Here is a 25,240-nt window from a genome sequence, read left to right as displayed (position 1 = left end):
GAGAAACATGGTAGCAATAGGGAGCTATTACGCTACTTCGGCATTGACCATGTACCTGCTAATCCTAGAGGTGGAGATAGACTACTCCGTCTCCGCAGGCTGGAATCTAGATTCATTATCGATCTACAAACCAAGCACCCAATGGGATTAAATATAGGTGAAGAACTGACGGTACATCTGGGCAAATAAATAGATAATGAAATTGACTTATTTATTTTCCAATAGTTGGTACCCTGTATGATGAACTCTTGGTAAATTTTGAGTGAACTGTTGGTTTCAGACACTTCTTCCAGTATGTGCTACACAATTCTTGCGTTTTTCCCCCCCCTCTTCCTTTTCCTAACCTTTCGCAAAACTGAATTTTGGCTTTATTGTTGTTTGTATTTTAGCACTTTAGTGAATGATTAATAAGGACTTGACATGATCATAACGACAAATGAAATATAACCAGGTTACTTAAACCAATATATGAACAAGAATGTGCAGATATGTTAATAGATTGTTATTCGCATAGTCTAAATGTGGCATTTATTCTAAGCACTTGTATGATCATTCCATTGTCGATTTATGAACATCATTGAATGTGTTACTGCATATGTTAGTCTCCGGATAACATTGTATATGTTACCGGAGCCATGCCGATCCACGGCTAGATTGTTTGAATCTCCCATATTTTTGGAAGCTGCTGTGGCAAGAGGGGCCACGAGAACTATTTCTTTTGGGTTACAATGCCAGTGCAACGCCGATCCACGGCAACATACATGAAAGTCTCTGGCAATGGTAATTAGTATGTACTATGCTAATATATTCTTTATGTAAATTTGATAACGATGCATATGGCAATATTGTCCTGAGAGTATCAAGATATACATTAATTTGTCTCAGTATATATATCTTCGTTGATTTTGCATAGTCCAATATGGCTGCCATAGTTAACCCATTTTTTGATCACGGTTTGAAACACTGAAATTACGTTAAACTCGATGGTGCACATATTTACAGTCCACCTTTTGTTTTTATGAGTTGCTTTAAATGAGCGTCATTGACTAAATGCCGGCGACACTGAGGAAGGACTTTTGTCCGAAACGCGTCTGTTTTCTTCGTTGCCGTGTGAGAAATAAACAACCTTGTCTTAACCTGGAGTGCTTTCATCCTCTTTTCCAGGACGGGAGGGAGTTTACGTGCTTCTATATATATATATATATATATATATATATATATATATATATATATATATATATATATATGTGTGTATAGCATAGAATTATGCTATGTGCTGTAAAAAACAGCCATTGTTGCTGCAATAACACAAAATGGCCAAACTATTGTCCTAGCAGAGTTTCTGCTGAAAGTAGACAGACATTGATGCAGCAGTAAACATCAGTAGCAAGGTATGGCACACAGCGGCAGGCACAGGCAAATCACTGCCGCAAAGCACCTCAAGTGTGCAGTCAGCTTGAAGTGCATCATAAATGCACACTGGCCAATCACAGCACAGCCTTAAGGTTTAAAACAACCAGCCACACATCGGTACCCCAGTGACTGCCACTGAGAGTTTAGAGTATTGCCTTGTCTTTCTGACTCGAGGATACAGTCTTACTGCTATGTAGCAATGACAACCAATGAGCCAGTTCATATATGCCATTGGTTGACATTCTTGTAAGGGGTCAGCGTTCATTGTTAATCTACCAGAAAAACACATTTTATGGCATTGAGCATTGGTTGGGTCCCAGGACGACTGCCAGCTAGCTAATGATCTTTTGTGAAATATGGTGTGTGAAAATGGAAGCCCTAAAAGAATCCTTTAAAGATTTCTCAGTTGAAAAAAAAAAGCACAAATAGCAAATCAATGTTGAGGTATAGCCCCTAACAAGAAGAAGGTGTGGCAGGCACTACTATTTATTAATGGTTTCAGATTGCACATCTATGTAGATATCTGTGCCAGACTCACAGTGGTATGTGCCATATTCAGTCACCGTCTTACTCCCCTGGAAAATTTTCAGCTCCACTGGTACTGAGATGGTAACCTCCTTGCTCATGAAACTGACTGTTATTTTTGAGCGTGGTGGTACCTTCATCGGCACACTTAACTCTGCCTTCTTCCTCGTGGTGACTGCCTCAACCTCATCTTTCTTTACTGAGAAGGTGTTGGACGCCTCTGCTGAAATATTGGCCACTCCTCCCAAGCTAAATTCAGCACCCACCCTGATTGAAGACTCATTGCTGAATTCAAAGCTATGGGATACATACTTCTCATACTCTTTGCAAGAAGCAGCAGTGAACTCCTGCTCACTGTCTGTGTTGTTGACGTAAAAATACTGATCTGCCTGGATGTTCTTTTCACTCTCTATCTTTTTCTTGCCCCACAGAAGTGTGGCGGTCACAGAGGCTTTCCCACGGCGCAAAGGATACACATGGGATACTTGATCATTTAAACCAACATCGCAGTAGTTTGCCAGGTATTCACCAGCCCTGGCTACAATATACCTTCCCCCTCTATTTGGATGCTCGTACAGAACCCATGCCCCACTCTGGACTCTGTGGGAGGATATCTTATCATTCATATTTCCAAACATTAGATTGGTCTCTTGAGTCAGAACTGTTTGACTACCAGCGGCATTGGGATGCTCATAGACTGTGATCTTTGGATTGGTCAGGTCATCAGTGATCAGCCTCAGAGAAGACGCCTTGTCATTCATGTCAAGCGAAGGATGTTCTCCCTCCTCTAGAAGAATGAACCCTCCTTGGTAGTTTGGATGCTCGTACATTAGCCATGGCTGCCCCACCACCTTCACAGACGAGATGCAGTCTCCGAAGTTCTCCAATGCCAGATTCACAACATCTGCCGTAAATGTCCTACTGAGCCCCTTGAACTGGCCATTTTCATAGACAGTGATGGTGTTCATGGCGATCAGCTATGAAGTTTCCACTGTGTTTTCTGTAGCTGACCCTGTGATACAAAACAACAGCTGGTCAGTGGAGAAACATCATACGTGATTGGGTGAAAACTCACAGCACTGTCTCCTCTTTTTAAAAAGGAAATAAGGTATATTTTGATGTCAATGTTCAATCTATTGTGCGATTACTTAGTTAACTTACAAGTTACATAAAACACAAATATCACAGTGTGAGAGAACACGACAATAAACACTCCTAAAATAACTTTCTCATATGGGAACATATTTTACAGCACTATGGGCCAGATGTAGGTAATTCCGATTTACCTACTCTTATATACCGAATCATACCGATTCGGTATTTAAGGGTAGGTAAATTGGAAGTAGGCAGATGTAGGTAATTTTTATTTTACAATTACCGATTCTGTAAGATTCGGTATTTACTGATTCGGTAAATACCGAATCGGTATTTCCCATTGATTCCTATGGGCCTTGAAGCCCATGGGAATCAATGGGAAATACTGATTCGGTATTTACCGAATCGGTAAATACCGAATCCTGGCAGGGGGAACAGGGTGTCACTTTGACACCCTGTAGCACCCCAATTGCAGGCTTGTGTGCCATGTGGCACACATATATGCCCTAAGGGCATGTCTGTGTGTCACATGGCATAGGTGTACATGCACAGATGTGCATGTACACTGGAATTCGGTATTTTACCACCCAATAGGATTGGGTGGTAAAATAAGAAATCCTAAGGGCCTGTGGCACAGCAAACTGTGCCACCTACATATGGATTAACAGAATCGGTATATTTACCGATTCGGAAAAATACCGAAGTGGTAAATTTACCGAATCGGTAAATATACAGATTCTGTAAATTCCGAGGCACCTACATGTCAAAAGCCAAATACCGTTCGGTAACGGCAGAAATCGGCCGTTACCGACCGGTATTTGGCTACCTACATCTGGCCCTATATAATTAAAACAAAACTTTAATGCAGTGCGTTACAAAATTCTGATCACAACAGCTTCCCCTTTTTCCTTAAAATCATTACATTTTGATAGTGCATGCTAATGATGTATATGTTGCATGTCATGATGGTGCGAATGGTAGTAATAACGAAATTCCACAGGACTCTGGACGTTAATGTGTAAAGTGTACTGACAGGTAGTGTACAGCTAAAGTATAGAGCTAAGGTGCAAAATAACAAGCCTAAATGTGAAGTGCAGATTACATAATGAAGAATCATATGCAGGAACTGCACAAGGTCTGTGTTTTAAAAGGCACAGATGGCTCAGTATTTTACTAGGCATAATGACACTACCCCTAAAGCTAAAGTCCAAAGTACACTGCCTGAAGGAATTTGTTTTTTTTATGTGCAGAAAACATAATAACAGGTTATATATAGAAGGTGTTTAAATTTTTTTTATTAGGGTTTTACATAACACGCCCCCCGGAGGGGGGTAATTTTCGAGCCTTCATAAATAAGGTGCTGATGTGCCTACGAGAGTACAACTCAAGGTCATACCTGGCATGATGACACAACCCATAAATGCAAAGTGTGGTGTCTTTTAAAGTTCATTTTGTAAAGTGTGGATGGCTTTATGAAGGGTAATATACAGAGGCTACACGTGCCTAGGAGAGTACGGCTCAAGATCCTACTGGGCATGGTGACACAACCCATAGAGCCAAAGTGCAGTGCATTAAAATGTATGTTTGGTAAAATGGCATTAAGGTGGTGACAGGTCCATACAAAATGTACCAAAGGTCTCCAATTTGTGGGCAAAGGCAGCAGAATTGATCAAGATTTGTTGCAACAACGGGCCTTATAGTTAAGATGTTATGTGCCTAGGATAGTGTGACTTCCAAAGTGCAGCCAGCCTCATAAGTATTCTTGTGGGGGCGACATCTCAAGATCAGGCTGGTCATGATGGCTGATAGGGGACCACAGCAGATTAGGTACTAGTTGTATGTACAAAGTGAGGTCTATGTTATTCAGATACAAAGTTCTGTAGTTTGTAAAGACCCAGCGACAGGGTTAGTCAATGCTTGTTACTTTAATACAAAGCCCATTTAATGTTACCAACAGTGGGAGATGAACCCCAAGTTGTGAAGGCTGTAGACTATTCATGTTCTTTAACCCCTTCCACGCTCATGACGAGCTGGGCTCGTCATGCAGTAGCCTCCTGCTACGCTGATGACGAGCCCAGCTCGTCATGAATAATGGGGTTCATGGGTTTCCAGCACAGGGGAAAAATCCCCATAGCATTCCAAAGGTTAACAAGTTTCGGTCTTGCATTACGAATTTCCCACACTTGGCCTTGTCTGCCACTGACTCCATGCTGCACAAAAGAGGGACGACCTCTTTGGCCAACGGAATCCCACGCTGTAAGTAGGTCTCAGTAGGAGTCAGCGGGGATGTTGCAATGCTGGACTGCAGGGAATTATGTGTGTCAAGGATCCTCTTCTGGACTTACATTGTCTACAACTGTTGATATTATCAATGGATTTCCAAGTTGGGTTCAATTCTCTGATTGGAAGCAGGACTAATGTAGCCAAAAGTATAAGTTTAAAAATGTGCTTTCATACTGCTTGATGGAGATGGGACTTGGCTGAGCTGTGCAGTTGTGGCGCCATGAAAAGCCCGGGTAGGGAGGTCTTCTATGTCCACTTCAAATAAACAATGGTACATTTGGTTTTTTATTGCGGTTTTAATGCAAGTATAAATAATCAAATTGTTGTCCCAGTCCTCCCCTGCAAGTTGTAGATATTCTTTAGCTACCACCAGAATACTGGACCTGGGCTAGTTTGAAGATGTAAAAATTATTTTTATTATGGTCTTCATGGTGTTGTTGGGGGATGTTGCCTGAAAATAGTATTTAGCAAGAATTGCCTAGTTTTCCTGGTTTTGTTGCACCAGCCAAAATTCCAAACTGATCAAGGTACTCCTTGTGTGAAATGGGAAGTGGAATAACTTCTTGTAGACTTTGCACTGGATCTTTTCTACGGCAGTGCCCATCATGCCGGGAAATGTTTGCTGAGCATAGTTGAGGGCGGGGAGAAGTTTGGCAGGAACCATCCTCCGAATGGCAGTAGTTGTGGGGCAGTCAAGTATTGAGTTTAATATGCACAAGGCATATGTTGCCATTATTGCTTTGCTTTTCATTTTGTTTAGCTGCAAAGTCAGTCAGCCAGTTTCACATAGTCATGCTTCCAGATAGATATAATGTTGAACACAGTCCAACCTCAGTGGCCCCAACTGGTAAGCCTCTTCTCAGGATATCTCCAGAAAATGTCTACTTTTATTTAGCTCCCATTAGCCCCAAGCTCGTTCATGAGATTGTATATGTTCAGGGCATTGAGGGCTTTTTGCAGACCAGATTTTCCGTGGTTGAACAGTACTAGATCATCAGCATATTGTATGAGTGGAAGTCTCCAGTCTCCAATTTTAGGTATGACTAGGTTGGCTTCTGCTAAGGCTGGGCCTACATTTGCGGTGTAAAGATTGAATAGCAGTGGCGCCAGCACAAAGCTCTGTTTCAGACCACGGTCAGTGTCAATCTTGGCGGTGGCCAACTCTCTCGTGAACTTAACTCATACCCAGGTCCTGGGGTAAAAGGACATGATTGCTAGTAGCAATTTGGATGCATCTTCCAAAACACTAACTCATGCCATAAGAAGTTCCATTCAACTCTGTTGAATGCTGCTGAGTTGTTGATGAAACAAACAAACAGCAGCAGTGAATTGTGGGTCGTGGCAAGGTATGAGAGGACAACTATACTGTCTACCATTGACCCTCCTTCACGAAAGCATGTTTGATAGAAGGGTAGTAGCACTTTCCCACAGGCCCATTGCATTAACTCCCGGAGCATTAGAACATGCATTTCCTAATGATGTAAAGCCCTCACACATAAAGTTGTTTCAGGTAAACCAGTTGGCTTGGGGTTTGTTAAAAGTGTAGGTTACAAAGAGCCCTTAAGAAATAGTATAAGAAAGTGACAGGATTAGACAAGATCACTGGGAAATTTCCAAAAGCAAATTCTTGAAATTTAACAGCAGTTAAACCCAAATCATCAAATGTAGATGTGCAACAGCAGAAAGTATTCCTTTATTAACATTTATTATATCCAAAAATAGCTTCCACTTTTGGATTTTTGGGTGAAGACCCACTGTGCACTGTCAAATAATGTGTCCAAGCTTTCAAGTGAGTGTTTGCTCACGTATAACTGAATGTTCTTACAGTGTTTTCATCCACACACGTTAATATTTACCCCAATAGACCTAGGGCCAGATGAACAACGCACCAATTTGTGACTCACAAATTGGGATGTACAAAAGTGTCTCAGACACTGTTTGCGATTCCTAATGGGGTTTCAAATTGCATGCCTCACTAATATGACTGAGGCATGCGCAATTTGTGACCCCATTAGGAATGGCTGGCACTCCAGGGATGGTGGCTTGCTGGGATCAGCAGACCACCATGTCTGTGACTGCTTTTAAATAAAGCAATAGTTGTTTATAAGCAGCTCATTTTCCTTAAAGGAAAACAGGATATATTTAAAAAAAAAAAGAAAAGTGAAACTTTTCAGTTTCATGTTTTAAGGGCAGTAAGTGGTACCTGGGACCACTACCTGCCCCAAAAAAATATTTATTCGACCCATTCACAAAGGGGAAGGAGTACCCTAGGGATCCCTTCCCGTTTGCAAATGGATTGCCACCTACTTGAAGTAGGTGGTATATTGCGAGTGTTTTGAGACCGCAATTGCAGTCACAAAACATCCATCCACACAAATGCGATTTGTTATTAGGAAGGGATGCCCTTGGCACTACCCTTCCTAATAACAAGTCTCAAACCTGATTTTGCGAATCAATAAAATTGACTGATTCACAAAATGAGGTTTGTACATGGCCATGCCCTAAATTGTGGTCGTATACTTGGCCCATAGTCTGCTGAATTGCTAAAATTACTTTAAACATGTGATAATTGTCAAAGATGGTAGCCCAGGTTTTTTTTACCATCCACATATTTAATGCTCTAGTAATTTGCGCATAAAACCAATGTCGGTCTTATACTGTGATCGATAACTATGTCACTTTGCCAATATGTATGTGTAATTTCGATTTGAGGGTTCTCAGCCAGGGAGAGTGCTAATTTCCAGCCTGTAAGAATAATCCTGCCATGTAGCCATGCTCCAAAGCTGCACTTTGGAGCCTTCCACCCCATCTTCCCAAACTCACACTTCCAGAATCTCCACCGTTCACTAGGGAGATGGAAGCAAACTCCTTGGATATTGATACTTTCCTATTGTACTTTCCCACGTACTACCTTGTCTGGGTGCCTGATTGTGTCTATAACCCTCAATTATCTGTTGCAGGGGGCTGCTCTGCTCCTAGTTGGACCTGGTGGACCCTTATTAACTGGTGGGTCTAGAAACCTGTTCCTCTTAGGGGGTTGTGCTTTTGCATCTTCCTGGTTGGACCCTTATAAACCTCATAAAAGACACTACTTTCTGTTGGATATGCCTATGATGCACCTCTATAGACTCAACAGACAATCATTAATTGTTTCAGGGAAGCTGCACCTTTCAATTTTTCGCAACTAAGCCACTCCTGGTTGAACTCCATAGACGATTGATAACTGGTGGTTTTGGGAACCTGTATCTTCCAAGTGGTATGGCTGTCTCCCTTCACCTTACAGCCACAGTATCCACAATGGCACTCTAAAATCAGAAAGAGACTATGGGCCCAATTCAAAAAGGTAAACTTAGACCTGAAGTTTAAGTTTAGCCCTGAAGTCTAAGATTTGACTTGAAGTACAAGGGTCCATTCACGGAGGCAATCCTAAGTTTAAGTTGACCTTTGTGAATATGGTCCTTTTAATTCAGGCCTAAATGTAGACTTCAGGTCTAAGTTTTCCTTTGTGAATTGGGCCCTCTATGTTGCAAGTGTTCCGCATGCAATCTCACATCTCACAGAGGTCTTTTCACATCAACTCTATTTCTTCACCCAACATTCCCTTCTCTTCTGTCCCTCTTTTTCTTCTCCTGTCATTATTTTGAATCTCTCTCAACTTCAACTCTTTCACTAACTTCTTAACCTAACTAGTCACCAATATGTTCCCTCTTTTGCCTTGGTTTCATTCTATCCTGTATTCTCATCCATCTTCCCCCCAGTGATTGTTTTCTTAGGGAGAGGAAATATGAGTGTGAAGACACAGATTCAACAAAAACATTAGAAGTACTTGCACTAACACCCAGCTTGTTGGTGTGTGACACTAATGTAGCCCATGCATTTTTTGTATGAGTGAACTAGTGTCAGGGCTCACGGGAGGTTTCCTCCTCGTGGCCCTGTTGTAGCCACTATTATTGCCCCTTTCCAGGTTCTAATGTGCTGAAGGCCTGTCCTGCTTGAAGTTGGCGAGTGTGCTGGAGACGCTGGTCATCTAAGATGACCGCCAGCACACCCGCCGTTTAGCGTTCTAGTTATTCTGCCCCCTTGATTTCGAATCTCAGGTGAAGCGCGTGGTAATGTTCTGTGGTGCACGTCACTGAGAGAATCACCCGGTTCGGACCTACTTTGGAAGTTAGGTGGCGTCTTGGGGAGTCGTCGTTTCATCTCCGTCGGGCTCCAAAGTCGAGTAACCGCAGGTTAGTGTTCCTGCAAATCTCTCTGACAGGCTAATAGCGCATGCTCACAACATTAGTGTTTCCTGAGTTTCCTCCTACGTGCATGTGTCTTTGAGCTTGTCATGAATGTGTGTACTAGAAACTGCAATCACCGTTGTTTGATAGCGAAAGCAACTTCTTGAGCAGCAGCGTTTGGTTATTTTTGTACTCGTTGAAATGGAGCACGTTATTTCTATAAAAAACCTATCCTCAGGCCATTAAGTTTAGTTTTGGCAGATTCGGGACAGAGGTATTACGAGGAATTCCTTTGCGCTTCATCTATGAAGTAGCAATAGGTGTAGCGCATTATAAGCTTACCCTTTGGACTGGTAATATTGTTGTACAAGAGACGTACTTAAGGCTGAGGGTCACTACGTAGTATTTAGCAACAGGAGTTAGTTTGCCTTAAGAACCACTTGAGAAAGAATTCATTTCTACAAGTTTAAGTACTGAAGAAAGAATAGATCTTATACATCACAAGTAAGTGGTACAGAGATACAAAAAGTCTAAGTAAACATATCTAGTGAATAAATACTTACTTTGTCCACTTCCTTGCAAGTAGATGCTGAAACCAGTCAGAACCTGAAAAATAAGAAGAGAAGAACGTATATTATTAAAATAAAATATTTCAGCACAATAACAAAAGAGAGGCAAGCCCAAGGTAATTTTCTGGTAAGACATGATTAAAAAGGTTAAAATGATGTATTAAAAATAAAGGTTAAAGTTGCTGATTAAAAATAAGTGAAAAGTGAAATTGCCTATTGCAGCCTAAAGAAGAAAAAGACGAAGACAAGGCAGAGAATTCCAAGAAGATAACAGGGCAGTCTCTTCTCTCTCCCACTCCCCTTTCCCCCCTTGGTACTTACCTGCCACGGTGTCATAATGACCTGGCGGATGAGTGGCTAGGGGAGAGTTTGGAAAAGGCATCATTCTTCTCCTGTGTTTAGTTACAAAGTTTGTTCCTGACAACTAAAGTAGTGGATATCAGTGGTATCCTTCTAAATACCCCTGACATGTCCTTGCACAAATAGAAGGTGACAACTGTGCTCCCAGACAGTCGAAGTATATAGCTTATATTCCCTCAGCTGGATTGGGAAGACCCGGACAGTGAAGTGAGGGGTGTGGAGACAGTGGTCCTTTATATATTCCATAAGACTTTTTTGTTAGCAAGATGCTGCTGCTGATTTGCCTTCTGAGTACTGCCAATTGGTGGATTGCAGGTGTGAAGGGTGCAACTGAAGACTGGTAAAAGGTAAGGAAGTCTCAATGTTAAGCCTACCCAGTTGTCTTTCCCTGGTTAATGCTTTAGCTTGGCAGATGACATTGAGGTCCAGAAATGGTACACCTCTTTGTGCATCTGTTGAAGTTGCCCCAGGATGGGAACAACGCTGCTGTTAGATATCATTCTACAAAAAGTCTTGTCTGGAGTACAGCCTGGAAATAACACTTGTTTATCAAAGTGGGATCTGAACCACCCACTTTGCTGCATGGTAAACATGGGTGCAGATCCAGAAAATCAAGTATAGAATGTGTGACCAAGATATCTAGGACTAAAACATCGATATTTTAGTTCTCGATATTTATATATTCAAGGGATATAGATTTGGAGTTGTGAATAGTAAATCTAAACTTAGCTATATACCCTTATCTTCTCAATATTTTGGGCTTTGATATTTTGGTCATGATATTGCAGCCACTTGATATTATATACTCGTTATTTACATTTTCATTATGTTCTTATTATATTGAGGCTATTTGATATTCTATGCTATATATTCCGGACTACAACTGTAGGATTGAAGATATGTCTGCATTCCTTGATTTCTCCTACCGACATATTAATACAAGGATGGCTAAAGTTTATGCTTGTTTTGTTCATCGTTCTCCCAAAAATTAGGAGATTTGTGAATGCAGATGTCTTTTTATCCCTTGTTCTACTTTCCTCCACATCTCATCCGCAGTATTTTGATTTTCTTTTTACATATACACTGCAAACTTGACACAAAGGACTTTAAATGAGCAGCAGTTACATTACACATTCATTTGTTTTGCTTTTTTGATTTTGAGTGCATGTGACCCTCCAATGTCATGATCACAAAATAAAGAAGATTGCAGATCTTTACTCTAGGGTAAATATCTTCCACTGTCAGGTTTCTGACTTTGCCAAACTTCTTTGCTAAAATAACTATTCCATTGAGACTGCTGTAAGTTGCCATATGGGAGTGAGAATTCACTATTTTTCCAAAAATGTAGATTCAACATTGAACCAGGATAGAAGCTCCATGAGTAATTTTGACTGGGTCTCAGAAGGATTCTGAACATGGGTCTATTGAGAAACCCCTAGTTCAAGTGTTAGCCTTCCACCCCCAAAGTTTGAATCCTGTTATGCCCTGTGTTGCCTGGGAATTTGTTACCCGGTTTGCTGTATGTGTCTGGTTTTTTTCTGTGTAGTGCAGGAGGAGGCATCGCCATCATTCACAAGAACACCATCAAATTCACAACCAGTTCCGACGACAATCTTGCATCCGCCGAACACCTCCACTTTCAGATCCACACCGACCCCAGGACCACACTTAGAGGCACCCTCATCTATAGGCCTCCAGGCACCCGTACTCAATTCAGCGATGACATCGCGGATTTCGTCAGCCCACATGCCCTCGCCTCTGAGAACTACATTCTTTTAGGAGACCTCAACTACCACCTTGAAAACAAACATGACAGCAACACCACCACCCTTCTGGACAACATGACCAACCTCGGACTGAAACAACTTGTTGACACCCCCACCCATGCAGCCGGACACACGCTCGACCCTATCTTCACCTCCAGCAAGCACATCTCCTTCGATCGCACTACAACTTTCCACTGGACGGATCACAGTTGTGTTCACTTCAGCTACAAAACCACCCTGACCCACAACCACCCACAACCTATTCCTCGGAGAAACTGGAACAAAATCACCTCTGACCAACTCCTCACATCACTCAACCAAAACCCTCCCACCCTCTCAATGGACCCAAACCAAGCGGCCACCAACCTCAGGCAATGGATCACCCACAGTGCTGACGAATTAGCACCCCTGAAAAAGCACCAGATGAAATCATCCAGCAAAAAGGCCCCCTGGTTCAATGACGAACTTAAAAAATCCAAGAAGCTATGCCGCACCCTGGAGAAGATATGGAGAAAAAACCCAACCTCCGACAACATGGCCTCCCTCAAGACAGCCACCCGCAAACACCACCAACTGATTCGATCCGCCAAGAAATCAGCAATCAAGGATCGTCTCGACAACAACACCCATAACAGCAAGGAACTCTTCAACATCGTCAAAGAATTCACCAACCCCACCGCAGCATCTAACGACATCACTCCTTCCCAAGATCTCTACGATTCGTTATCCTCCTTCTTCTACAACAAAATTGCCAACATCCACAACAGCTTCGAGAATACTCTCACCGATCAACCCTCCCCAGCCCCCTCAGATCCCAATCCGCCAACTAACAACATCAATGCCTGGAACCCAATCACCATTGAAGACACCATTCACCTCATGAACTCAATCCACTCTGGCTCGCCTACCGACCCCTGCCCCCACCACATCTTCAACAAAGCTGACTCCATCATCGCACTCCATCTCCGTGATGTCATCAACTGCTCGTTCAACTATGCCACCTTTCCAGAAAGCTGGAAACACGCCGAATTCAGCGCCCTTCTGAAAAAACCCACAGCAGACCCCCGTGAACTTAAAAACTACCGACCCATATCCCTCCTCCCATTCCCGGCCAAAGTCATCGAGAAAGCCGTCAACAGCCAGCTCGCCGCCTTCCTTGAATCCAACAACTCCCTTGATCCATCTCAATCCGGGTTTCGAGCCAAACACAGCACCGAAACGGCCCTCATTGCAGCGACCGACGACATCCGAACACTCCTGGACAACGGAGAAACAGTGGCCCTCATCCTACTCGACCTATCCGCCGCTTTCGACACAGTCTGCCACAGCACCCTTATACATCGCCTCAGCAACATCGGTATACAAGGAAAAGCCTTGGACTGGATCATCTCATTCCTCGCTGGGAGAACTCAAAGAGTCCGACTTCCCCCATTCCACTCAGAGGCCACCGATGTCATCTGCGGCGTACCTCAGGGTTCCTCACTCAGTCCCACCCTCTTCAACGTCTACATGAGCCCTCTCGCCTCCATCGCGCGTCAACACGACCTCAACATCATCTCTTACGCCGACGACACCCAGTTAATCCTTTCCCTCACCAAAGACCCCAACACCACCAAAACCAATCTTCACGAAGGCATGAAAGAAGTAGCCGAATGGATGAAACATAGCCGCCTAAAACTCAACTCAGACAAAACGGAGGTGCTCATCCTAGGATCGTCCCCCTCAGCTTGGGACAACTCTTGGTGGCCTTCCGCTCTGGGCACAGCACCCACACCCACAGACCATGCACGTAACCTTGGCTTCATCCTAGACTCCTCCTTCTCGATGTCCAGACAAGTCAACGCAGTCTCGTCCTCCTGCTTCAACGTACTTCGCATTCTCAAAAAGATCTTCCGCTGGATCCCCCTCGAAACAAGAAAGACTGTCACCCACGCACTGGTCACGAGTCGACTGGACTATGGTAACACACTATACGCCGGAATCGCAACAAAAATACAGAAAAAACTCCAGCACATTCAAAACGCGTCAGCGAGACTCATATTAGACATCCCTCGCCAAGATCACATCACCGGACATCTAAAAGACCTCCACTGGCTTCCCGTCAACAAAAGAATTACTTTCCGCCTTCTCACCCACGCACACAAAGCCCTCTACAATCTAGGACCCGAATGCCTCAACACTCGACTGTCCTTCTACAAACCCACCCGCCAACTAAGATCGTCCAACCAAGCCCTCGCCGCAGTCCCGCGCATCCGAAAATCCACCATAGGTGGCAGATCCTTCTCCTTCCTGGCTGCCAAGACTTGGAACTCACTCCCCACCCACCTCCGCCTTACTCAGAACCACACCTCCTTCAGAAAAGAACTTAAAACCTGGCTATTCGACAAATAATGTTCCCCTTCCCTAATGATCCCCTCCCCCCAGCGCCTTGAGACCCTCAGGGTGAGTAGCGCGCTATACAAATGCCCAAACTTGAACTTGAACTTGTGCATGTGGATCTTTACCTGTGTGCATGTGTCAGTGAAAGTGTGTATGCTTACACAGAGTCTGTGTATAATGCAGCCACAAAATTGAAGGTTTCCTTATAATGCAACGTTTCCATTTTACTCTCCATGCCAATCACAGACATACAACATGCATCAAGGCTTTGTCTCAATTCATCAGAATTAGTAAATCTGCAGCAGTAAATGTACTCATAAGAACAGGTACAGATGTACTGCTATTTGGACTCCAGAAAAATTGGTAATAGAAAACTGAATTAGTAGTAGATTTCCAGGCACACTATTCACCAATTCTTTTCCATACACATGGTAAAATTGAGCACCAAGGAAAGTGAACCCGGCTGTGCAATTCTACTTTTCATGAGCACCAGACAATTGTGTGAGATCCACCAGGAGAGAAGGGTTTTGTCTCTGCCCACATCTTGGGAGACAGGAGTACATGATTTGATTGGATGAAGCTGTGTGCTTTCTCTGAAACTGTGAATATAGCTACTGTTCTTTGTAATTCATGTTTTCCCTTCAGTATACTTTTGCGACTGCAGAGGTAGCCCTTTTATTTCATTATGTTTCCTCTACAGGACATTTCAGGTGGTCCCCAGATACCAGATGAAACCATTTTATGTCTAGCTTGACAGCACAAGTTTGTCAGACATTAAGTGATCAACCTGAAAAAAGAACCTGAGAAGCACCGCCAAAAGAGGGGCTTTGGCTCCACTCACATCTTGGTAGCTGAGAGTACATGTGTTGATTTGATAGAAGTTGTGTGCTTCCAGAAAAACATAGTATTTATCCTCCTGCCTGCCAGGAACACATCTATGACATTGTAATGCCATTAAAGTGTCTTAGATAACTAGACAATTTACACTGTTTGCTTTCTCCAGTGGCAGTACAGGTGTGAGAAGCACAGTCATAGATTTCAGTTTTGAGAGCCCAGATATACACTCATCGACATGGATTTTCAAGTCTGACTTGACAGTGCATCTGTCGCCTGACTTTATGGGATTAACACAAAAAAGGACTTTCAGAGTCATACATTGAGAGGAGCTTAGACTCCACTGACATGTCAGTTTCTCCCGAGTACAGGACAGGGTGGCTCCCATTAAAAAGCTTGCTTGTATTGCAATTGTTGGCTTCTGTCAAATGTATTAGCCAATACCGCAGGACGGAGTTGATTATGGTGCAAGCCAGTGATCATGGCTATTGGCCTGATCTGTTTCTTACGAAACAGTATGGTAAAGGCACTAGGCCTGACATTTATTGAGAAAAGCATATTTTAACTTGGATAGGCATTTAAGTGTGTATTGTTACTATTCTACTTTAAAGCCTACATGTGGGTATTTTGTGCATGGAATTTCATAGATTACTGTTGCAGACAATGATTTGGTGTTCGTCATACAGTGTGACAAACCATGGTTGTAGAACGTTCCTCAGTGAGAATCATTGGTAGGCAGTTTAAGGAGAGATGCTTAGGCAACTCTACTTTTGTATACCTTTCTTGTGGAAAGTTTTACGCTGAAAACTGTAGGCCTGAGTTGGCTACAGTGAAAGGCTGTATACCTGTTTGGTGCACTGGAACTGTTATGTCCAATGCCATAGCTCTTGTTTGCTTATTAGGAAACTTTGTAACATAGGCAGTTGGTCTACTTTTTGTGAAAAGCATGTGTTAAAATCAATAAGCATTTAAAAGTTGGTTTTTAAAGCATAGTGGTACAGGCTATAAATAAGAATGTTGGTACATTTTATCTCGCAGATCACAATAGTAGGCAATGGTTTTGGTTTTAGCCACCAACTCTGACAAACCCTGGGGAGTTTCACTGTGATGTTTCTTGTTAGACCCTGTTGTTTTCCATGCTGTATTAGTCTACATATTTATGGTTGTATATATGTATGCATGATGGTTGCTAGTTTATGTGCACTTGAGAAAGGCCGATGTTGGTATGGTGTAGAACCAATGTTAAAGGGTAAAGCCTTCATCAGTTAATGGGGAATTTCATGCCAGATTTCATAGGTTTGATCTGTTTATGATGACACTTTATGACACAACCAATACACCTGACTCATTTATTTTTAAAACCATGACTGAAGACAATAAGCTTTTGAGGATGGAATATTATCACTCTGTGCTAAAGCCTGCTGGCAGGTATTTTGATATACATAACTTCACAGATTACCCTAGTGTGGATAGAATATATACACTAAAATGACTCTTGCTAGTCCTTGCTTTCTTAGGAGAGAGAGTATTTTGCTTTGCCAACTCTATATTTGTATACATTTTGATTTTTAAGATTGTATGCCAGAGGGTAGCCTTTTTGGAAAGCTTATACTCAGTACAAAGGGCTTGAGCTGGTTACATTTGCCATACCTTTTCCTGTCACACTGAGCAGACGTCTGTGTGTAGTGAAAAGGCTGAGTGCGCTTCTGTGATTTCCACAACACCTCCACAAGTTCCTCCTCAAACAGCCTGTTGCCTGAATAAGACATCCGTAAGAGACAATTCTTCTGGATGGCACCCATTTCCAGCTTCTGAGATATCTGAGATATAGATGGTGCCCCACGGCTACTGTCACTGCTGATGCAATGCCAAGGTTCTTAAGATGTCAAACATCAGGTCTGAGAGATACTTGGCTTGAATCTTCATCCTCCCCATCAGTTAAGAGTATTCCTCAATTTCTGAATGTTGGAGGATAGAGCCTGGAAGTCTTTAGCAAGTGAGTGGGAGGCATAGACTGTATGAATATCGAAAGGCATTACAAGACCTGAATGAGATATTTTAAGGGCAGGCTCCCCAATCTTCTCAACTGGGACTGGAAACATCACATCCTCTGAAAACAGGGAAGGTTTCTCTGGGAGGCTTGCCTAGAGAGGATCCACAGTTAAATTCTGTGGGAGCTCTTTTTTCTTCTTGCCCAAAGGATGTAGGCTCTCCATAAACTTTGGTATCAAGACCGTTTCAGGATCTTTCCATTCCCTACTGAAATGATTCATTACTGCTGGAATAATCAGAGCATTTGGGAGGAGATGTTTCTGCAACTGACAAAAACCAATCGCTATTAGTTCTAGGTTGGTACTCTTCAACAGGCAATTGAAATTTTAAGGAAAGATAAGGAATGATTGGTTTCAAATGCTCCTTCTGCATATATTTTCCCTTAGTTATGGCAAAACCAGTCTCTTTGTCATCATACTAAGAAGACACCCAAGTAGAGAGAGTACGGAGAGAAACTGAGAAAAAATCACCACTATGAAAAAGGAGGGGATGCAGGCGCAGGAGAGGAATTGTCCGATGGTGGTCACAGCTGTCAGTGACCTGACATGATTTGCAACTTCTTCTCGCAAAACAAAGGGGACCTACATTGTCTATGTACAACTCCATGAAGATACACTGCCGGCCGATGTACTCAAGCAAAGAAAAAAAGCATCCGAAATCCAATCCTCTTTATATAATGCTGAGGTCCTATACCATAGGCGAGCATTAACATGCCCACAAGGGCCATGTACCCCTTTCAAGAAACTCCAATCTTTTTTATTTTAAAGGGAGCTCCAAGGAAGTCAACATAAGATCAAATTAAATTTATGCAACAAAACATAAAATGTAAACTGTGACCCAGACAGCCACCTCCTATAAATCAAAAGCCACTCCCAGCCTGTATACCTTGAGTCCAAGAATGGGAGTAGGCAAGAACAGCTGCCTAAGGTTAAAGACAGCGGGGCAGATTTACATTTCCTGCCGCATACCTGCAAATCAGCAGTGTTGCGCCAGGAAACCTGCGGCACGCATCTCAATCGTTGCACCTCCACGGATGTGCAGCATTTTAAATGCGCAGCATCATGGCGCAAAGAAATACAGATGTGTGTTGCATCTGCCGCCGTAACGTTGGCGCAGTGCTGGAGTTGAGTCGTGGGAGCGACGCAACTCCAGCACTGTGCCAGCCCTGCCTATGTCTAACATGGTGCCTCAAGCCTTACTCCTGCTTCAAGCAAGCGCAAGGTTTTGACGAAGCGGGGTCGGAAAAGTGTCTGAGTGCCACTTTTCCGAGGGGTTCCTGCTCCGGAACGCCCCCCCCCCTCCATCAGAACGCCCACATGAAACCTGATGCATTTTTCATGTGGTGCAGGGCTTTACAATGTGACGCATCTCCCTAGATGCGTCACATTGTTAATACCCCACAGCATGGCTCTGGCTTTTTACGCTGCCGCTGTGTCACAGAAGTGACGCAATGGCGGTGCAAAAGTGGCGTACGGGACTTGTAAATCTGCCCCAGCGGGTCTACGCTCCAGCTCAAACCCTTGCTGCCCACGGCTAATAGAATAAGGGGGGCTACCGCCTGTGGCTAATACAAGAGCAGACTGGTGCATTGAGTGAGGCTATTGGACAAAGGCAGGGGCACCACACAATTATTGACATATAGAGCAAGTGGGCCAGTGCACCACTTATTATGGGCAGAGAAATGGACCCCTGCAGCATACTAATCCTTTTGGGTTCTGGAGTATCATGTTACGCGCCAAAAAGTGCTTTAATGCCTCGTCCGGGGTAGTAGGCACTACATATACAGTAACATCTGATAGAAATGAAATGGAACGGAGAATCTTTCACTGCCACACGACCACTGTCAGAGTGAAGAGGCACACAAATAGCCAGCTACAGCTGATAAAAAAAGTTCAATACCTTTAAAGAGTTCTACCTCACTCTGTCTACAGGAAAAGGGGGCTCCAGCATCCCCAGTGAAAGTTATTGGAATGACACAAAAAAGAAACTGGATGTGCAGCAGAATGAGAGGGGCTTGAGCTCCCTTGGAGTTATGGGAAGTGTAATAAGCTTCAGGAATGGGTGAACAAGGGGCAAATAAGGATTTGGATGAGGAAGAGGAGGTAATAGGTGTTCCTTGTTAAATGTATGAAAAGTGTTATTTTAATACTTATTGTTATTTCTGTCTTCTAGCAAAAACAATTCATGCACTGGTGTTGCAAAGGAAACATGAAAATCATTACATTTGTCAATTTGTTTATTTAATGGACTAGCACTAAAAAACAGGCATTAAGTCTTGAAAAGGAGCATGTGTAAAATAAAGTTACCTTCAGTGTAGCTCTCTTTCTCTGTCTGAAGTGGGAATCTGCTTTTCCTGCTTGTCTGTCTCTCCTATAACACAACATAATGCAAAAGGTCAGCACGCCTTTAGTCTGTGTGAATCCTGCTCGACTAATTTGTCAATCTTCACCACACACCCACCTCTAGGCAGAGATGTACACGGAGAGGTGCAGCAGCTGCGGTGGCACTAGGTCCCAAGTCAACGCACCCCCAATTAATGGCTGCAATACAACACTCAGAGATTGGGGCACCGAGATTGTTCATTGCATTGCAACCTGTAAGATCCTTGCAATGCCACTGCCACTAAGGAGAACATGCTTGAATTCCCACTGCTAACCATCAGCTCTTCACTTAATCCATTTCACACTGTAGCATCATTTTGATGGGCTACAGCAACGTTTTTGCCCAGAAAGGTAAAAGGTTGATTCAGAGCTTCTATTGTGTCCAAACATGACCAACTGACTCACTTTCACAGGTGCAGACTTGGATACCATGACCTTAATTCACTGATACTAACTATCTCACTCACTGAGTCACTCACTACCTCACCCGCTGAAGGGTTTGCTTACACCTTCACGAAGGCATTCTGCATCCCACAGTCACTCGCTCAGTGCACACTCAACTATTAACTTACTTACACACTCAGTGCCATATTCAGTTACTTATGCACACCTCACTATTCATAAAGAGAAGCCACAAATCAAACATTCACCCAATTCCCACATATGCACTCTCAGCATTGCAATACACACTAACACTTAAAATACGCTCACACTTCTCGCACCCTCACTTTTCCACACTAAGTCACAGTCTTTACAATCACCTGTAGTCAATCACAAACACACACACATACACACCTCTATTGACACTAGTTTGACCCTTCAATGTCACAAAACTGCACATCCGCCCACCTGGTGTGACCAGTCAGTGTCACAAAAGTGGACATGCACCGACTTCCATGTTCACTTGTATGCACACACACACACAGTTAAAGCTCCCACCCTCCCAGTCACTTGTTGCCCCATAGGCATTGTTCTGTCCTTCTCTCTACCTTCACCACACCTGAGATGTGGAGGTCCCTGGCCCCTCTGTCACTTCTTCTGTTGTCCCAACTTTTTATCCATCAGCAGCATCATCATTATCATTATTAACATCATATATTGGTTTTGCATTGTATGTTAGTATAGCTGTTGTGTCATGCGTGAGGATGCCACTAAGGGCCACATGCATCAAGCAGTTTTGCATTCGCGAACGGTGCGAATCGCAAAATTCTGCCGTTTGCTAATGGAAAAACCTTTTTTGGGATGCATCATTTTTTTTCATTTTTCGCAATTTAAGAAATCGCAATTTTTTGCGATTTCTGAAATTGCGATAGCATTTAAGAAATCGCAAATTTTGCGATTTCTTAAATGCTATGCATGATTTTTTTTAATTTGCGAATTCGCAATTTGGAAGGGGAAAATTACCATGAAGTAAACCTTCATGGTAATTTGCGAAAAGTTTCAAAAATGCAAAAAAATGCATTTTTGAAACTTATATTTTACACACACACATGCACTTGGGCCATGTGTGTGAGTAAAATGTATTTAGGTGACATTTCAGGGGTGCAGGGGGGGGTCCTTTGGACCCCCCCCCTGCACCCTTGAAATTGCATTCTCATTTTGCGATTCCTTATTCCGAATTCGCAAAATGAGAATGCCTTCCCATTGATTCCTATGGGCCTCTAGGCCCATAGGAATCAATGTAAAGCGATTCCTTATTTGCGATTCGCAATTAAGGAATCGCAAATAAGGAAAATTAAGAAATCGCAAAAACTTTTGCAAATTCTTAATGCATAGGAATTTGCAATTCCTAAATTGCGATTCCTTAATTTTCCCAATTTAGAAATTGCAAATTCCTACAATGATGCATGTGGCTGTTTGTGTTTAAAGGTCACAGTGTGTTGTGTTGTTCAGTATATTACTTTGTATCATGAAGTGGTTGTTAGTTTGAGAAAGTGTATCACAACATGCACTAATGTCAAGGTGCACAACAAAGTAAATATCGTAGTATCTGCGGCTTAATGACTACCTGGCTTTAATGCACTAACACATGCAAACACTGGCATGCCAAATGCTGTTTGCAGTAGGGGTGGGCGGAATTTGCGTAATTGCATTACGCAAATCTCCGCAAAATGGTATAAAATCTCCGCGAGCATGCAGAATTGCTTCTTAGCAATGCTTTTTTACGGTTCGCAATCGGTGTTTGCATGCTCGGGGAAAATATCTTGCGAACACGCATTTTGTGCACGTGAAGAAGCAAAAAATTTCTCGAAGTCGCGGAACACAGAATTATGGGGAATTTCGCATTCTCCACGGAACGCAAAATTATCTGAATTTGCGGAATTTAGGTAATTTCCGCAAACGGAACGTAATTTACCACCCAGGCCTAGTTTGCAGCTGCTAGCACTTTAAATCCAGATCTATTGGCTTTGCCAATGCTTGTTAACATTTTCTCCTTGGATAGATCCCTTTCCCTATGCCCCTCACATGGGTTTGGTTGCATTCCATTGTCTTTCCAACCATGGATACGAATTTACTCCAAACCCTTTGCTGGATGAATTCTCTGACCACTTCCAGGATGAGAATGGGTGTAATTTGTGAATGTCCACAAACTGACCAGCTTGTGGTGTTCACAAGATCTTAAGACAAGCAATGTATGGGTTTGGCCATTTCCATCATTGCTCAGGGGTTTTACCGTAGAATATACACAATTGTGCAGACACTCACTCATTAGTAAATGCATTGCCAGATGCTACATATCATTTTGTGCCAACCTGACAGGAGTAAAAACGAGGGTTTAAACATTCGCCCAATAACTGTGCTTGTGTGTATGTGTGGGTGTGTATACAAGTGTGAGCGCACTCTTGTATCTGTGTAATTCAGTTTAGATGTGACATGTCTGTGTGGGTTTTACAGATCTGTATTTGCATGTGTATCTGCATGAGTGTTATGTATGTCAGCAGTCCTGCGAGTTAGGCTTATGAGTATGTGTGTGAGATGCATTTATGTGATGTGTCTGATTTGTTTATGCCCCAGTACACTGGATTTAAGATAGCCTGGCTGATGAGGATTATGAATCCGAAACCGGTCCCAGGATGCTTGTTTCCGGTCCAGGGAAGACATGGCTTGGCAGTTCGGGCTGGACTGTTCCCATGAGGCACAGGGTCAGACTGATTTGCATATGGCCATGTCTGAACTGGGGTGGCTGAGTGAACTAAAGAATGATGATGGATTAAACCCAGATCAGTTGACTGGGGGTGAGTGTTTGATTTGCTCAAACGCTCCGTCCATCATTCCTTTTGTATCGCTTTGTTCGCCCTAAGTTGGCAGGGTATGCTCAGACGTGAGTCCCTTGTTCACTTGGCCACTGGATTCAAGATAGCCTGGCTGATGAGGATTATGAATCCGAAACCGGTCCCAGGATGCTTGTTTGCGGTCCAGGGAAGACTGGGGGTGAGTGTTTGATTTGCTCAAACGCTCCGTCCATCATTCCCTTTTGTATCGCTTTATGCCCCAGTATAGGCAGAGTGACAGGGCATCACTGACACAATGACAATAGGAGTAGCACCTATTCTACCTACTCCCTCTCTGAGACTATGTTAGTTCACAAATAGGAGTGCTACCATCCATGCACAGTACTCACCAGCAGATGGATGTCCCCTCTTCAGTCTCTCCTTGCACTTGCCTACCAGACACCCACTATATAAGGCCTGGCTTCTGCCCCTCCCAGGCCTCTGGGTCACTATTTTCCATATGCAAACAGCCCCCAGTTGAGTTTTAAGCACCTCTCTAATCGAATCAGTTTCTAAGCATTCATTGAAATGTCTAATAATGCAAATATAAGCACATCTCTTCAGGCACACAGAATACATTCTCAAAGTCACAAGTGTGAATAAACCAACCCTGTCCAATGTGCTGAGATGATGTGACACAGAAGTGGCTCGGTTTAGACAGACGCGGATCAGCAGGAACTGGTGACGTGTAAGAGCCCTTTCATGACTATCTGTACAGATTGAGATCCTGACCTCAGTCAGCGATTGTTGCAAGTATTATATCAAATAGGTGATAGGTTCACCCCACCACAGGGTGAAAGTGCTATGCAAGTTTATACATTTATACTTGTACCTAAATTGGAAGTTAAATAAAAGATTAAATCTTTAAGTTAGAAGATCACATGGTTTGTATGATGGGCAACTTTCCAGCACCATTCATCGGACACTTTGCCTGCATATAGTCACTGTACACCGCTGGTGACACTTTGTGCACACAGAGTCATAACCTTTGTAGGGTGGCATGAGTCTCTAAGTGCATTTAGGTGTTTCATCTCATAACAGCTTCTCACCTTCTTCTACATCCTTCACCTATTCTAGTTAAAATATATGTGTCTTACCCTTACAGAGTCAAGGGACTCATTTATTTATTGAATTGAAATGAAATAGTATTGGCCACTAACCTCCTGCTGAAATAGACCACAGAAAAAAGATTTACAACCATCTGCCTTTATTTCCTTCAGTCGTTGAGTTCACCAAAAGGCTCCTTCCAGGCAGTAAGAGTTATAGAAATAACATTGACACCACCACATACAGGTAGATATAGCAAGCACAGAAATACACAGGTTGCACAAAGATTAAGCACCTACAGCCTGAGTTCCTTTGTGCATGCCCGTGTTTGCATAAATTTGAAGCTTAATGCCAGACCTGTTCCCTTTGCCAGTGAATCTGGGGGTCTATGGTCAGATAAGGGAGTAGCAGTCACCACTGCATCAGAAGGGATGAAGGCTTCATATTATATCACAGCTCTGACACCCGGTGGTTGCACTGACATCTCTACTGGGGGAACCTGCGATGCTCCTTTTTGCAGGTAAGGTCCAATGCAAAGAGAAACTCAGCATGTGATATGGGATACCAGTGCTGCACCGATGTGATCAATACCATTTTTGTCCCACATCCAAGCAAGAGGGAATGCTGGTTTGTGTCCTACCCAGACTCTGTCAAAAGCAACACAGCCATTCTCAAGAGGGACATGTAAAGAAATGTGGCAGTCTAGTGTTATATAGCATTTTATATTGGTCTCGGCTTAAACCTCTTCTGTGGAAGAGGTGGCAACTGACAGTCTAAACTGACGTAGTTTGACCCGGTTCATACAGTTTAATGAAGTGGGAAAGCAGTGGCAAGAATCCTGGCCTCCAGTGGCAGGAACCAAAACTGTGGATGCTACACCTCATCACTCCCTGACCATGAAACAGTACTGCAAATTCCTAGAAAAATGATGGCACATCAGCAAAGAACCTTCAAGTCGGCCCTCAACAAATACCTTAATGCTTGGAGGACACTAAAAGATGTGCCTTAACAGACCGCATTGAAGTCTGCTCCAACCAC

General features: G+C 43.1%; 2 pseudogenes across 2 annotated transcripts in view; one reads left to right on the top strand and one right to left on the bottom strand.

The window, feature by feature from the left end:
• Positions 1-25,240, top strand: part of LOC144768050 (epidermal differentiation-specific protein pseudogene) — a 254,302-nt pseudogene that overhangs the window by 220,882 nt on the left and 8,180 nt on the right. The gene's annotated exons all lie outside the window — the stretch shown is intronic.
• On the bottom strand, positions 1,228-23,528 carry LOC144766608 (epidermal differentiation-specific protein pseudogene; annotated as a pseudogene). The gene is made up of 4 exons (XR_013597857.1): positions 23,506-23,528; positions 19,809-19,872; positions 10,106-10,148; positions 1,228-2,950 (listed from the first exon to the last, which is right to left on the bottom strand). The product of XR_013597857.1 is annotated as an epidermal differentiation-specific protein pseudogene (transcript).

This window comes from Lissotriton helveticus, chromosome 7, assembly GCF_964261635.1.
Source record: "Lissotriton helveticus chromosome 7, aLisHel1.1, whole genome shotgun sequence".
Taxonomy (NCBI): Eukaryota; Metazoa; Chordata; class Amphibia; order Caudata; family Salamandridae; genus Lissotriton; species Lissotriton helveticus.
This window is presented reverse-complemented; position numbering and strand designations above follow the sequence as displayed.